Source organism: Schistocerca gregaria, chromosome 3 (assembly GCF_023897955.1).
Source record: "Schistocerca gregaria isolate iqSchGreg1 chromosome 3, iqSchGreg1.2, whole genome shotgun sequence".
Classification (NCBI taxonomy): domain Eukaryota; kingdom Metazoa; phylum Arthropoda; class Insecta; order Orthoptera; family Acrididae; genus Schistocerca; species Schistocerca gregaria.
In genome coordinates, this window is record NC_064922.1 from 376,508,529 (window position 1) to 376,523,706 (window position 15,178).

Below are 15,178 nucleotides of genomic sequence, written 5' to 3' on the forward strand. Positions count from 1 at the left end.
TGTGGTCCTGCGGTTGACTATCGTAACAGTGAAAGAAAGAATCTGTAACCCAGCGTCTAGCAAACAACTCGTGGTTGTCGGTCCATATAGCGGGCGACAGTCAGATTGCGATCCCAACGCTTTCCGGGGCGTCTCCAGACACTTCTTTGTTGGTCACTGGGCTCACTCAATCAGTGAGAACAATTCTATTCCAATTAATCAAATTCCACGCCGAACACGTATCTGGAGATGCCCTGGACAGCGGTGGGATCCCAAATCTGACAGTCGCCAGCCATAAGGCCCGACATTCACGGGTTATTTTCTGAGGTGCCATTTATTTTCCTAGCATAACCCCCCGTTTTTCATCCGCAGAACTCTTACAGACAGCGGTACGTCGACGATATTCTACGCCCCGTTTTGTTATCCTTCGGGGCAAGGCATCTTGGTCTTACATTTCAGCAAGGTAATGGCCGACCACAAACGGCGAGAGTTTCCACTGGTAGTCTTCATGCTTGCCAAACCCTACTTTGGTTAGCAAGGCACCTGGTCTCTCCCTAACTGAGAACGTTTGTAGAATTTCGGGCAAGGCCCGCCCACAAGCTCGGGGTTTTGACAACGTAACACGCCAATTGGGCAGAGTTTGGCACGATACTCCCCAGTAGGTCATTCAACAACTTTATTACTCAATGCCGAGCCGAATAACTGGTTGTACACAATCCAGAATTGGACCATCGCGTAACTGAGTTGCTAAATTTGTGATCCTCTTTGTCTTGAATAATCATGTATATTTTCTGAAACTGCGATTATTTGTTTATCTGTACATATACGTCTCATATACCCATTTCTGCCCTATTCAGATAATTGCTTCATGGTGTGTTTATTTTTTAGAGTAAATGGATAATTCTACACGGAACACACATGTCTGTGACCGCTGACGGCAGAAGAAACGGCAAAAACACAAACGCAGTTTTAGTTGGAAGATATCAACATCCAGTTTTTAGTGCGTTACACTGCCTCTTACGTGATCTTGCGGTTAACGCTACTGATTGAGACACGGAAGTCCCGGTTCGGGAATCAGAAGATCTGGAATGGGGCCGACCCAGCGCTGTGCTCCATGTGAGAAGCTGCTTGCATAAGTAAGAGACCTCATAAACTCACAAGCAGGCTACGTAGCGCCAGACCGAAAGCAGTGGACCGAGCCGCGAGGAACAGAAAATTTATCACATTGTCGAACAGGATTGAAGAGTAAAAAGACTTCGATATAGATGGAAGCTTCTACAAAAATAAGGATGAATATTAAAATTTTTTGTGGAGGAAGAGGAACGGGGGAAGGGGGGCGGGGAGGCAGCCGAATCATCACAAATAAAAATGAAATAGAATGCTCTCCGACGATGTAGATTGGATTCTCCGATGAAAAGTTTCCGCACACCTATTAGTGGATATTAATATACGTGCATCAACCCTTAGTCTTCATGAGGATTTGAACTCTGACTGGGACGCTTTGAAACAGGTGTCTGAATGTATGTGGTGAAATGACACCCCATTTTTCCTCAAGAGGCAAAACCACAGAAGAAGCGACGTTTGACGCTGGGGTCTGGTGCGACTTCGACCTACATCAAGCCATACCGTTGGCTTAATGTCGGGAGTCTGGGCAGGCCAGTCCAGTGTTACTGTCAACAAAACATTATCTCACAGACGATATATTATGACAGGGGGCGTTGTCATCCTGCTATAAACAGTCATTGTTTCCGAAGGGTTCCATTACTGTGCACAGTACACAATTATGTAAAATGTGTGTCTATCCTTCTGCTTCTAGCGTTTTCTTTTGAGCTGTGAGGGTATAACACCCTAATCATGAGAAACACTCTAATGCCGCAACAAAACCTCCTTCCTTCTTCGCTGTTGCCACTACAAACGATTGCAAGTGACTCTCCCCAGGCATTCATCAAATCCAAACCCAGGATTTCCACCTGGTATAGCGTCGTTCATCACTCCACATCACCGGTTTCCCACCATCGACTGTCCAATGGCATCGCTCTTTACAGACCTCAAATCTCGCTTCCCACTGACGACTGAAATGTGAGGAGCTGCTTGACTATTCTACCTCAGTCTCTTTTAACTCCGTAACCACAGTCACCGGTCGAGCTCGACTACTGGCAACGCTTTGGAACTCGCGAGTGACTCCTTCTGCTGATTTCATGCTTCTTTATTTTTTTTCTTTATTTTTTTTTTCAACCACCCGCTACAATACTCAACGGTCCTTTTAGTATTAGTACAAGAGGTCTATCTGGTCTTGGTTTAACTGCGGTTAAGTACTCACACACATTTTTATTGAACAGTCGGTTTGGGCAGCTTTAGAAGGGCTGAAATGTCCATGATGGATTTGTTACTGACGTGATATCCACTAGTCCATGTCCGAAGTCGTTGAGTTCTCCTGGTCGCGCCAGTCTGCTGTTAACACTCCTCTACTGACAACAAAATACTCTGCATTTCCTTCTGCCCTGGCGCGTCTGCTTCTCGTGACACCTAGCGGTACATAGTGGTGTTCTGATACATATGATCAAAAAGTTCACTTACTATTAAGACTTGATAGTGGTCGTACAAGAAGTATCAAAACAGTAGTAATTTTTGAGAACATTTCTTGGGGAGACCAGCTGTCCGGAAAAAAAAAATCTTTTAAAAATGAATTCAAACAGTCTCGACCACAAAAACATTTATTTTGTCGTAACCGGGTTCGGTCAGTTTTTGGCCATTTTCATATCCTCATACTGAAATATGAACATGGAATGGATTTAGATTGAGGCCTTCCACAGGTGGAAGCACAAGCGGCCAAAGACACTGCTAGCTAGGGCATAGCCACCTATGGTAAACTAACATACGCAAACAAGCGACAAACGTCGGCAAGCCCCTGCATATCAGCAACACTGACTGGTAACTACCAGCTGCTATTAGAGCCGACCAACAGGCCACAGCAGGGACACCGACGAGCTCACCCACAGACGTACAAACAATCCGCCAACATTCCCACAGACTGTGACCTATCGGACACAAGATCGATAATAAATCTAACTGTTGCAGGTTGCTGACGCTGAACGACGACTCTGCACCAGCACCCAGCGCCAGCCGCCGAGCAGCACAAACGCACAACGTCAAGGTATCGACATGCATGATACCCACTACTAACAAAGTCTATCCTTGCACGACCTATCGCAGGCAGCAAGACAACCGTTACTGCTCTTATCACCCGACATAACTATCGCAGAGGTTTTTTTCCCTTGGCTCTTGCCTTGGTACTTTTTTTTCCTCTGTCCTTCAAACCGCTACCCTTCGTTCGATTTCGACCCAATCTATCTCCAGATGAGCGCGTATTAATGGTTAACCCTAACCAGACGTACGCAAACATCGCAGTACCCACATCCTGCGACACCTCACTTTAGTGAATACTAACCCTTATGCTGAGATGGCAGTAGACCTATTATGTTTGCCATCATGCCAGTGAGGGCGTGGAGGGACTCCATCTCTTTTCTTTTTTTTAAAAAAAAAAGGGGGACTGATGACCTCAGAAGTTAAGTACCATAGTGATCAGAGCCATTTGAACCATTTGTTGCGTTCCACTCTGGAACGGAGCGCAGGAAAAACGAACACGGGCATTGATTTCTCTTCATTTTACCATAATTGTAATTTCTCCTTGTGTAGATTGGCACCAATAAAATGACAGTATCATCTGCAAACAATCTAAGAGGACTGCTCAGGTTGTCTCCAAAATCGTTTACATAGAACAGGAGAGGACCAATAAAACTTCTTTTATGGACACCACGTTAATGCTTATTTGTTGATCACAACACTAATCGTAGGGAAGGGTGTGCCAGCTTCACTGAAAGAATTTTCAGGATGTGTGGTCCACCAACGAGGGAGGTTCGTTAAAAACTCATGTTGGAATGATACTTCAGTACTGTCCTTCAGTCTGGGAACATTTCGAGACAGAAATGACATGGGAAATAGTGAAGGTCCAGAGAAGAGCAGCACATTTCTTCATAAGTTCGTTTAGCAAGCACAAAAGCGTCACGAGAGGCTTATACAATTCCAGTGACAAATGCTACAAGACAGACGTTGCAAAAGAAGATATATTTAACTGGGCACACATTCCACGAAGGGTCAATGAAGACTGCATTTTGTACATAACGATAGTATCTGTTCCCGAAAGAACAGTTACCGTAGATGACCATGCACCTTTGCTAGAAATGAAATGATAATTAAATGGACACCCTAGCTGCAAACAGGCGTTTATCTACTTCATTAGGGACATGTACATCAACTTCTGTTTGCTGCCAGGGTGTCCATTTCATTATCGTTTCATTTCTAGAAAAGCTGCATGGTCATCTACGGTAACTGTTCTTTCGGGAACAGATACTATCGTCATGTATGGTTAAAATATGGCTTCCCGGCCATTGACCTTCTTGTGCAAACGCACACACTATGTCCGAACTCGTACGGGACTTGGTAGATTAATCTGCCACGAGTAATGAGTATGATGGGCAAACATCTCTTAGGCGCACTACGAATGTAGTGGTGTGGACATGTTGGGAATGTGGGTCTCACGGGGAGCGTGCAAGGGATAAGTCCCTGCTGTCGCGCTAACCTCTGTGCCCGCGGTGGCTCAGATCGATAGAGCGTCTGCCATGCAAGCAGGGGATCCTGGGTTCGAGTCCCGGTCGGAGCACACATTTTCAACATGTCCTTAATGAAGTACATCAACGCCTGTTTGCAGCTAGGGTGTCCATTTAATTATCGTTTCAAACTGCTTTTTCCTGCATATGCACCGGAAAAGACCATGAAGGTAATCATCAGAAATTACTATTATATGTTTGCTATCCGTTCTTTGGGACATGTCGAAAGAACAGACATCGCATATATAATACCAATATCAAAGCCGTGAGTGCATTTCATGATATCTTTAGTGTAGATGCTTCCTAGATCCGACCTGTTGTGGGAATCATGCGAGATGTTGCAGGCAATGAGGAAAATCGACAGGACGGTGCTACGGAAATAGTATGCGACAAGTTGGGAATTTGGATCGGACGTAAAGCGTGTTCGGATAGCCGAAACTGTTAAGGCAACCTCTTGTGCAAAGCGCGAAATAATGAGTCGAGTCCTGCTGCGTCAGAAACTTTCGGCACTAAATTATTTCAGTGCCCTGAAGCGTCTGACGTCAGTATTTCTCCGTCATCATAAAATTCTAGACATTAGTCCTTACACGGAGGCTTATCAGCATTCGTTCTTGAAGCACGATATACGCTATTGGAACGGGAGAGGCGAAAAGTGATAGAGGTAGACAAACTAACTGCCCCCTCACATCGTAAAATGGCTTCCGGAGTGTAGATGTAGTATATGTATACTCATCTGTTCAACGCGTACACAGTCGTAGGTGACACACATTTATGGATACTGGTCTCTTTCTTCGCAGTCTTCCTGAAATATCAAAAAGTACAATTGCCAAAAAGTGTGTGATTCCAATTCTCCTCTCCTCCTAGCAACACAGACGAATTCGCCAGACACCCGCATGTTACCAGTAGACTACTTCAGCTCGTGCTACTGGAACTGCAACTCCCCGCCAGTTTTGTTGAGCGGGGCAGGTGATTAGACGGCTAACGAGGCATACGAGCGGTAATCGTAAGTCATGTTAGGTACAGACACGAGTCACCGCGCTGCCAGGGGTCAACGCGCCACCAAACACGTTCCCAGCCAGCGCACACGGCTCACTTTGCAGCACACGCAAAGGCGACTGACGGTCGGTGTTCTATACAAAGTGCATCCAAACTATCTGAAAAATGTTTTTTACCACTTGCACAACTTAGAACATGTGTGGTCTTAGACGAGTTGAATTGCAGTTTCACAAAAACTGAATAGATTATTCTAGAGAAAGAATTTCACAAATTGAGCAAGTCAGTAGCTCTTTCGTCGACCTCTGCCCTTACGCAAGTAGTTATTCTGCTTGTTTCTGATTGACAGAGTTGTTAGATGCCCTTCTGAAGGAGATGGCGCCAAATCCGTCCAGATGGTGAGTTAGACCGTCAAAATCCCGTACTGGTTCGAGGACCTGCCCACATTTCTTCAAACGGTCTCAGTTGGGTTTTGATCCGGCTACCTTGTTGGTCGAGGTAGGGTTTGGAAAGCACGAAGGCAAGCGGTAGAAAATCTCGCTGTGTGCGGACGGGCATTGTCTTGCTGAAATGTAGGCTCAGGATGACTTACCACGAAAAGCAACAAAACGGGGCGTAGAACACGTTCAACGTACCACTGTGTTTGCAACGGTGCTGCGGACGACAACCAAAGGAGTTCAGCTATGAAAAAAAAGGCACGTCACACCATCACTCCTGGTTGTCTGACCGTATGGCAACCGATACTCAGGCTGGGATCCCAGTGCCGTTTGGGACGTCTCCAGACACGTCACCGTTGGTCATGGGAGCTCAGTTCGGCGCGGGGCTCATCAGTGAAGACAATTCTACTTCAGTCAGTGAGATACCAGGCCTAAGACGTCCGGAGGCTCCCTGGACAGCAATCTATTCTCGTTAGTCCAATTTTATCATTGTTTTCTACCCATAATCCTTGAAGTGTTTTATCAAAGTTTCTTTGCCTATTATATATATTACTGCACTCCTCAGGTAAACATCCCCTTTTCTCAACAAATTTTAATCCTGGAGGAATGAATGAGGTATCGTTAGAGAGGTATTTTAATTGGCTTCTGACATTGCATAATGATTTTGCACTAAAACGTTATACTTGTGAAAGATTTTAACGTAAAAGTGGTTCTAACTATCTTATAGAAAATGGTATCAAGCATGCCCAGCTTCAGATCAACGTTTCACGAACCTAACTCGTAGACTGGGAATAAGACACTCCCTTTCCATATTGAGGGCAACGGCCTTGCCGCAGTGCATACACCGGTTCCCGTCTGATCACCGATGTTAAGCGCTGTCGGGCGTGGCCGGCATTCGGATGGGTGACCATCCGGGTCGCCATGCGCTGTTGCCATTTTTCGGGGTGCACTCAGCCTGCTGATGCCAATTGAGGAGCTTTTCGACCGAATAGTAGCGGCTCCGGGAGAGCGGTGTGCTGATCACATGCCCCTTCCATCTGCATCCTCATCTGACAAGGCAACATCCCCATCGCACCCCCCTCAGATTTAGTTATAAGTTGCCACAGTGGATAGGCCTCGAAAAACTGAACACAGATCAATTGAGAAAACAGGAAGAAGTTGTGTGGAGCTATGAAAAAATAAGCAAAATATACAAACTGAGTAGTCCATGCGGAAGATAAGCAACATCAAGGATAGATTCAACTCAGGAGCGCCGCGGTCCCATGGTTAGCGAGAGCAGTTGCGCAAAGGGAGGTCCTTGGTTCAAGTCTTCCTTCGAGCTAAAAGTTTAATTTTTTATTTTCAGATAATTATCAAAGTTCAGGCACTCACACATAATCAAATTCGCTCTCCAAAATTCCAGGACATATTCAGATTTGCTGGGACATACGCAGGATTTGACTGTCTACACAAGGAAAAATTTGAAAACGTTAAAACATATGTTTTGACAGAGCACAGGGAAAAGTGTGCGGCCGTGAAACTGTTGGATTCATTTGTTGCAGTTTATGTGACAAACTCTTATGTTTTCATCACTTTTTTGGGAGTAATTATCACATCTACAACATAACCTAAATCGGGCAACGTAGAAGATTTTTTTTACCCATTCGCCAAGTGTACAAGTTAGGTGGGTCGACAACATATTCCTGTCATGTGACGCACATGCCGTCACCAGCGTCGTATAGAATATATCAGACGTATTTTCGTGTGGAGGAATCGGTTGACCTATGACCTTGCGATCAAATGTTTTCGGTTCCCATTGAAGAGGCACGTCCTTTCGTCTACTAATCGCACCGTTTTCCGGTGCGATCGCAAAACACAGAAACTAAACTTATTACAGTGAATAGAGACGTCAATGAACGAACGGACAGATCATAACTTTGCGAAAATAAAGAAAGTAAACTTTTCACTCGAGAGAATACTTGAACCAAGGACCCCTCGTTCGCAGCTGCTTACGTCAACCACGGGACCACGGCGCTCCTGAGCTCACATTGTCCTTCATGTTGCCTGTGTTGCGCATGGACTACTCAGTTTGTATATTTTGCTTATTTTTCATAGTTCCACCCAACTTCTTCCTGTTTTCTCGATTGATCTGTGTTCAGTTTTTCAAGGCCTATCTACTGTGTCAATTTATAACTAAATCTGAGGGGGGTGCGATGTGGGAGGTTCCCTTGTGAGGATGATACGGCGTTCGGATGGTCCCGATGGGCCACTTGTGGCCTGAAGACGGAGTGCTTTTTTCCATATTGTATTACTACAGAGACCGTTATATTTGCTTTAAAGTACTTACTAACTCGATAACTTGTATAAAGCATTGTCATACATAATAACCATGACATTGCGGGACTCCATTATCCCTGCCCGTCCCGTCGTTATTGTTGTTGTGGTCTTCAGTCCTGAGACTGGTTTGATCAGCTCTCCATGCTACTCTCTCCTGTGCAAGCTTCATCTCCCAGTACCTACTGCAACCTACATCCTTCTGAATCTGTTTAGTGTATTCATCTCTTGGTGTCCCTCTACGATTTTTACCCTCCACGCTGCCTTCCAATACTTAATTGGTGATCCCTTCATGCCTCAGAACATGCCCTACCAACCGATCCCTTCTTCTAGTCAAGTTGTGCCACAAACTTCTCTTCTCCCCAATCCTACTCAATACCTCCTCATTAATTATGTGGTCTACCCATCTAATCTTCAGCATTCTTCCGTAGCACCACATTTCGAAAGCTTCTATTCTCTTTTTGTCCAAGCAATTTATCGTCCACGTTTCACTTCCATACATGGCCACACTCCATATAAATACTTTCAGAAACGACTTCCTGACACTTAAAAATCTATACTCGATGTTAACAAATTCCTCTTCTTCAGAAACTCTTTCCTTGCTATTGCCCAGTCTACATTTTATATCCTCTCTATTTCGACCATCAGTAGTTATTTTGCTCCCCAAATAGAAAAACTCCTTTGCTACGGTAAGTGTCTCATTTCCTAATCTAATTCCCTCAGCATCACCCGACTTAATTCAACTACATTCCATTATCCTCGTTTTGCTTTTGATTATGTTCATCTTATATCCTGCCCGCCGTACTATTACGAATATACTTTTCGAAACAGCAAACATATTTGCCATTGTTGCCTTGAATTGTGATTCACCTATTGCTACTACGACCTAACGTCTTACTTAATGTACGCAGTGCAACCAAAATCTTATAATACAGTTAGAAGGTATTGTAGCCTTCGTGATACACCAGGTAAGAAGCGAACACTAAGTTTTAACCTATAAATTTCGCAATTATTTACTTCGTATTTTATAGTCGTACTTCTCATTAAAGTTCTCTTCAACAAAATGTAAATGTAAATATAATGGTCATAAAGTTAGAAATTACAAGTAATTGATGGCAGTCAAATATTTTCCTGAGTAGCAACTTACAGCCGCGTGTAGTGGCCGCGCAGTTTGAGGCGTCACGTCACGGATTGCGCGGCCCCTCCCGCCGGATGTTGGAGATCTCCTTCGCGCAAGGGTGTGTATGCTGTTCTTAGTATAAGTTAGTTTAAGCAGTGTGTAAGTCTAAGGACCGATGACCTCAGCAGTTTGGTCCCTTAGAAATTCACACATTTGAACACTCTTTTAGAAATTTAATTTTCTTTACTTCTTTTATTTTGTGTTTACATTTGCTCTGTAATTATTAACCTTTGTCAAAAAAAGGCTGCTGTAAATGCTACTGTGATAATAACTGACAAGCTTAAGATGCGAAGGGAGAAAAAAAAAAAAAAAGAATCTTGGCAGTGAGAAGCGCCCTTCCGAAAGGATGGCTGCACCTCAAACACCTACTCACAGAGCAAGGCGGCATACCCACAACTACCCTTATCCCAACGACAACACTTGTTCCAGTTACTGTTACCATTTAAAACTACGAAAATGCCAAAGTTTCGCATGGGTGTCCTGATTGTAGTCATGCAGAATCCTCCTTGTGTTTGTTAAGTAATTTCAAGCGTTTGTCTACCAAGTACATTTTCAATGTTTGATAATATATCATACACAACTCAGTGAGATGGTGCAATGGTTAGCACAATGGACTCGCATTCGGGAGGACGACAGTTCCAACCCACGCACGGCAATCCAAATTTAGGTTTTGCGTGATTCCCCTAAATCGCTTCGGGCAAACGGCGGGATGGTTCCTTTGAAAGGACACGGCCGATTTCCGTCCCCATCTGTCCCTAATCCGAGCGTATGCTCTGTCTCTAATGATCTCGTTGTCAAGGGGACGTTAAACTCCTCCTGCCCCTCATATACACACGTAAAATGTGTGTGTGTGTGCGTGTGTGTGTGTGTGTGTGTTCCACATATTCAACTAAATTTTGTACGAGTACTGATTGTCTAGGAAGAAGTACTTTACAGGAGAGAACCACCTAGCTCCTGTACACATTGGGGGTGGAAAGCATTGGTAACTTCTGACATGTAGGCTTCCCTACGCGATGGGTGTGTAGCTTGGGTAAAGAGAAAGAGAGACAGAGAGGGAGAGAAATGGTTCAAATGGATCTGAGCACTATGGGACTTAACATCTGTGGTCATCAGTTCCCTAGACTTAGAACTACTTAAACCTAACAAATCTAGGGACATCACACACATCCATGCCCAAGGCAGGATTCGAAACTGGACCGTAGCAGTCTCGCGGTTCCCGACTAAGCACCTAGAACCGCTCGGCCACCGCAGCCGGTGGAGAGAGAGGCAGACAGAGAGAGAGAGAGAGAGAGAGAGAGAGAGAGAGAGAGAGAGAGAGGAGGGGAGGGGGATGAGAAGGAGATGGATAGTGCTACCGGGAGAGTGTGGGGGAGGGCGGGGTAGGAGGGGGTGGACAGAAGGACAGGTAGAAGGAGATGTACAGACAGATAGGTGAGTAGGAGATGACGAAAGAGAGAGGTTGGATGAGGAGATGAACAGAGAGAGAAGGAAGGACGAGATGGACCAATAGGAGACTGAAAAAATAAGTTCCTGGGCAACATCGGGTGTTTCAGCTAGTGGGAGATAAAGGGGCGTTGATAATACGGATCGTTCAGGCATACCTGCAGTTCAATGGAAAATTCGGAAGTGGGTATTGTTAATTGTCACGTATGATCAACGGTTGGTCAAAAAGTATGCAGTTATCATCATCTCTACTTGTTCTGTTTTGTGACAGGTGCAGGCATGGTACCTCATCACTCATTCCCGTCTTGTGCTTCCCTCTTCAGTTATCTTGTGCTCATCGATTTGTTCCCTTACATTGTTTTGAGGTGGTATCTTCCATTTCTTCTCTACCTTTTCCGTTTCACCATGCCTTCAATCCGTTGCTGGTGTAAGCACTGGTGTTCAAGATGTATCCAAGGGATTCTTTTTTTCTTTCTTCCCGTAGTTGTATGTATGTTGTATGTTAACAGGGGACCTAGAAACAACGGAGAGGCTCCTTCCCCGCCGCAGCCGCAGTGGTGCACAAACCCACGACGACTGCGGCAGTCCACGTCACCCCTCCGCCGCCCCACACCGAACCCCCAGGGTTAATGTGCGGTTCGGCCCCCGGTGAACCCCCCTCCCTCCCAGGGAACGTCTCACATCAGAGGAGTGTAACCCCTATGTTTGCGTGATAGAGTATATGACAGCAGAACAAACACTGGTAGCAGTTACTTCTGTAAAATATCTAGGAGTATGCAAACGGAACGATTTGAAGTGGAATGATCATATAAAATTAAATGTTGTTAAGGTGGGAGGAGGAGGAGATTAGTGTTTAACGTCCCGTCGACAACGAGGTCATTAGAGACGGAGTGTAAGCTCGGGTGAGGGAAGGATGGGGAAGGAAATCGGCCGTGGCCATTCAAAGGAACCATCCCAGCATTTGCCTGAAGCGATTTAGGGAAATCACGGAAAACCTAAATCAGGATGGCCGGAGACGGGATTGAACCGTCGTGCTCCCGAATGCGAGTCCAGTGTGCTAACCACTGCGCCACCTCGCTCGGTGGTAAGGTGGGTGCTAGGTTGAGATTCATTGATAGAGTTCTTAGAAAATGTAGTCCATCAACAAAGGAGGTGGGTTACAAAACACTCGTTCGACCCATACTTGAGTATTTCTCATCAGTGTGGGATCTGTATCAGTTCGGGTTGTCAGTGGAGATAGAGAAGATCCAAAGAAGAGCGGCGCGTTTCGTCACAGGGTTATTTGGTAAGCGTGTTACCAAACTCAAGTGGCAGACTCTGCAAGAGAGGTGCTCTGCATCGCAGTGTAGCTTGCTGTCCAGGTTTCGAGAGGGTGCGTTTCAGGATGAGGTATCGAATATATTGCTTCCCCCTTTTTATACCTCCCGAGGAGATCACGAATGTAAAATTAGAGAGATTCGAGCGCGGACGGAGGCTTTCCGGAAGTCGTTCTTCTCGCGAACCATACGCGACTGGAACAAAAAATGGTTCAAATGGCTCTGAGCACTAAGGGACGCAACTTTTGAGGTCATCAGTCCCCTAGAACTTAGAACTCTTAAACCTAACTAACTTAAGGACGTCACACACATCCATGCCCGAGGCAGCATTCGAACCTGCGGCCGTAGCGGTCTCGCGGTTCCGGACTGTAGCGCCTAGAACCGCACGGCCACTCCGGCCGGCTGCGACTGGAACAGGAAAGGGAGGTAATGACAGTGGCACGTGAAGTGCCCTCCACCACACACCGCTGGGTGGTTGCGGAGAATAAATGTCGATGTTGATGTACGCGTACGTGGAGAACTTGTTTGCACAGCAATCGCCAACATAGTATACCTGAAGTGGAATAAGGGAAACCATTATCCAAGGCAGATGGAAAACCGCCTGAAAACCATCCACAGACTGGCCGGGTCACCGGACCTCGACACAGGTCCGCCGGGCGGATTCGTGCCGGGGACGAGGCGCTCCTTCCCGCTCCTAAAAGCCGTGCATTAGATCGCTCGACTAACCTGGCGGGCTTTTTTTCCCCTTGGAGTGCCTAAGAAGTTTCTGCTCGCCACAGATACACGGATGTAATTGATTGGAAGCGCATACCAGTGGAGTAGGAACAGGAGACGAGGGGTTTTATGTTTTTTTTATGTTTAGGGAGAGCAAGAGGAATGGATGGTTTTTCTCTGCTAGAGGTTGGTGGAAAAGATGAAGTAGGTCAAGTGTTTTCTCTCCGACTCTCCTTTCGTGATAGAATATTATAGAGGTTGCACGGATGTAAAGGCGGCTACTTCGGTCTGTGTAGGCTCCATTGTAGTAAGAGCGCCAGCAGTAGCGCGAGTAGCGAGTAGCCAGTAGGGAGTAGCGGTGCAGCGACCCCCCGCGGCGCGGCGCTTATTACGGCGGCTGACGCGACGATATGCAGCGTGTCAGCGGCCGCGGCGCGCATTGAGCGCGGTGACTCGGCGGATCGCGGCGCACGGCTCACGGCCGGCGGCGGCGCGGCCTGCAGCTCAATCAGCCGGCGTCACGCGCCGCCGCCGTACAATGTCGCACTGGCCGGCGCCGGCGGCACTCGGCGAGCGGGACCGGGCGCGCGGCCGCCGGCCGCTACCGCTCTACAGCGGAGCCCGCCTCGCACGGACCGAGATTCGCCGCGAGATTACCGCGTGGCTCGCACGACGGTTCCCAAGCAGCCGCCACTGACTGCGTGGCCGTTTGCCTGCACTGAGCTTGGCGTCTTTTCGAAAGACAACTTTCATGTGGGTATCTATAACTACACTACTTGCCATTAAAATTGCTACACCAATAAGAAATCCTGATGATAAACGGGTATTCATTGGACAAATATATTATACTATAACTGACAACTGATTACATTTTCACGCAATTTGGGGACATAGATCCTGAGAAATCACTACCCAGAACAACCTCCTCTGACCTAATAACGGCCTTGATATGCCTGAGCACTGAATCAGACACAGCTTGGATGGCGTGTACAGGTACAGCTGCCCATGCAGCTTCAACACGATACCACAGTTCGTCAAGAGTAGTGACTGGCGTGTTGTGACGAGCCAGTTTCTCGGCCGCCATTGACCAGACGTTTTCAATTGGAAAGAGATTTGGAGAATGTGCTCGCCAGGGCAGCAGTCCAACATTTTCTGTATCCAGAAAGGCCAGAAAGGGCCTGCAACATGATCTCGTGCATTATCCTGCTGAAATGTATCGTTTCACAGGAATAGAGCCACGGGTCGTAACACATCTGAAATGTAACTTCCACTGTTCAAAATGCCGTCAATGCGAACAAGAGGTGACCGAGACGTGTAACCAATGGCACCCCACACCAACACACCGGGTGAAGAATACACGCTTCCAAAGTGCGTTCACCGCGATGTCGCCAAACACGGATGCGACCATCATGATGCTCTAAACAGAACCTAGATTCATCCGAAAAAATGACGTTTTTCCCATTCGGGCACCCAGGGTCGTCGTTGACTACATCATCCCACGCGCTCCTGTCTGTGGTGCAGCTTCAAGGTTAACCGCACCCACGATCTCCGAGCCTGATAGTCCATGCTGCTGTAAACGACGTCGAACTGTTCGTCCAGATGGTTGTTGTCTTCCAAACGTCCTCATCTGTTGACTTTGGGATCGAGACGTGGTTGCACGATCCGTTACAGCCATGAGGATGGGATGCCTGTCATCTCAACTGACAGTAATACGAGGCCATTGGGATCCAACACGATGTTCCGTATTACCCTCCTGAATCCACCGATTCCATATTCTGCTGACAGTCATTGGATCTCGAACAACGCGAGCAGCAATGTCGCGATACGATAAACCGCAATCGCGATAGGCGACAATCCGACCTTTCTCAAAGTCGGAAACGTGATGGTACGCATTTCTCCTCCTTACACCAGGCATCACAACAACGTTTCACCAGGCAACGCCCGTCACCTGCTGTTTGTGTATGAGAAATCGGTTAGAAACTTTCCTCGTGTCAGCACGTTGTAGGTGTCACCACCGGCGCCAACCTTGTGTGAATGCTCTAAAAAGCGAATCATTTGCATATCACAACATATTCTTTCTGTCGGTTAAATTTCGCGTTTGTAGCACGTCTTTTTCGTGGTGTAGCAAATTTAATG

General features: G+C 46.5%; 1 protein-coding gene and 1 pseudogene across 1 annotated transcript in view; one reads left to right on the forward strand and one right to left on the reverse strand.

Annotated features, from left to right (window-relative positions):
* Positions 1–15,178, reverse strand: part of LOC126355055 (uncharacterized) — a 212,029-nt gene that overhangs the window by 186,862 nt on the left and 9,989 nt on the right. The gene's annotated exons all lie outside the window — the stretch shown is intronic.
* On the forward strand, positions 6,894–7,011 carry LOC126356701 (5S ribosomal RNA; annotated as a pseudogene).